We start from the raw sequence: 2312 nt of genomic DNA on the forward strand, positions 1-2312 counted from the left end.
TAGCTTCAATTGACTCACGCTTTCAACTATGATAATTATTAAAATGACGACAATTGCGTAATAAGAAGTGTACAAATAATCAATACAGATACATAGTGAGGAAAAGGTAAGAAATTAGGGAAAAAACAAATGAAAGGTGTGAGAAGTTGTCTATTAGTTCTAATCTGATTAAAGAAGGGAAAGAGGTGTAATAAACTGACTCTGAAAATATTGACAAGTGATATAGGATCGGCTTACCACAACTTATGATAAATGTATAAAACTAGGTAGAGCCCCGTTGAGAAATTTTGGGAGTACTAATAAACTGTCAAGTATTTTAGCATAAATAAATTATGAATTCTTATCAATGATATCTGAGTATTATAAATTTCATGATGTTAATCATCCTACCATCTTACCGTGTTAAAAAAACACTTAGTTCAAAAGATTGCTGTTAGGCTAACTATTAAGCATGTACCAAGACGACTGCAGTTGTTACAATCACTAGATCAATACAACGGCCAAGAGATCGTCAAATCTAAACCCAAATTATTTCTTAGATATGATTTTCTAACAGTATACTGTTTATTCAGTTTTATTTAAATAAGATACAAACAACAAAAATAAGAAACAGTGACGTAAAAAAATGATTCTATACACATGTAATCAATTAAGCGAATTTGTATAACTCTAGAATAAGAAAAACTTCAAGGCATAAATGATACTTCCAAAGTTCTATGGTATTCTGAAAGGTAGTCAGCGTATTTTAAATGTAGAACAGATGTGTAGTTCTAACCTTAAGTACAAGCATTAAAATGTTTATAATTTTGACTGTTCATTAACTACTGCTCATTAGTTTCTTGTTAAATTTTATGTTTGGTCACAATTATTTAACGGTGCCTTGATATCCATCGCTTCATGGTTTAAGAAAATGGGTTATTGCTAAAATTTAGCTTAATAATTCAGGTGAGTCAATATACTTGTGATGTGTACGAAAAATGTTTGTTATTTGAAGGCGCTATCTAATAAACGGAAAATAGAATGAATAAACTACTGATCAATAGTTCAGTGTTTTTATATATAGTTGAAATCATGAGTCAATTGAAGCTAGACCACCATGAAAAACCTGGAAGCACTGGACAGCCGTTTCATCCTATTGTGGAACTCCTCAGTTCAGTTTTTATTGATTGGCTGGCATCAATAAACATAATGAATGGTGTTTATATAGATTCTAGAATTTGAATATACTGATTTGATTACGGAACAATTAGTTCAACATAAAATCATTCACTTTCAAAAGTGTACATTTTGTTTATGATTACAGTTGGTCTCATTTTAGCACGTTGTTTATTGATGATTCATTCGTCTTGTTATTCTGCTACAATAAACACATGTTTGAATTACTAATAACTTAAACAAACACATGAATTTGTTATAATTTTCAATATCATTTCATGCTTCAATTTATATACAAGCATTATAGTTCTCACTCACTGAAGACGATGGTGGACGGTTGCTCGATTTCGTGGATTAGTTGAAGTTAGACATCAACACTGTTGTATGCCAGCTCAGAGGTCTAGAGGTTAAGCGTTCGCGCGCGAGATCGATAGGTCCTGGGTTCCAGTTCGTCGTGTGAGATAGAGAACACTCACTGCTGAGAAGTTCCATACTAAGACTAAATGGTCGTCCATTGCTTTCAGGTTTTCATGGTGGTCTAACTTCAATTGACTCATGAACTCAACTATAATATTATAACTCTATTCATCATAATGGTATAAGTGCTGTTAATGAATATTTTTTACCTGTAATTGTAAAGCCGTGGTTGAGCGTTCTCATTATTGAAGTTTATGAATAACAGTTGGAGTTAAAAGGAATAAAGATTAATGCTAAGAAGATAAAAGATGTATGAGAGTTATAAAATTCTACGCCTATCTCTCCTCACTTCCTAATAGGACGCCAATCTTTCTTGAATTCTTATGATTTTCTCAACGTTAGTTATCTTATAGTGTTGTTTGTTTGAATCATTCCATCGATGTGTTAGGACTGCAACTGGTCAGTCTCTAATTGTGTCTTTGTCACTATTCTTACCATTGTATCGATTATTATTATTATTAAGACGAAACGCACGTCCTGGATTCCACTGCTAGCCACTATCCAGATCATTAAATAAACTGAATTATTTTCATCATAATTACTTTACATTCACTTCTGTTACAAAATAGGTTTTCATAGACTGACCAGTTGCAGTCCTAACACATCGATGGGAAGATTCAAACAAACAACACTAAATGAATTTAAACTTCACCCCATTGCACAAGCAAGTGGCTATCAGG

Source organism: Schistosoma mansoni, chromosome 4, assembly GCF_000237925.1.
Source record: "Schistosoma mansoni strain Puerto Rico chromosome 4, complete genome".
NCBI classification, from domain to species: Eukaryota; Metazoa; Platyhelminthes; class Trematoda; order Strigeidida; family Schistosomatidae; genus Schistosoma; species Schistosoma mansoni.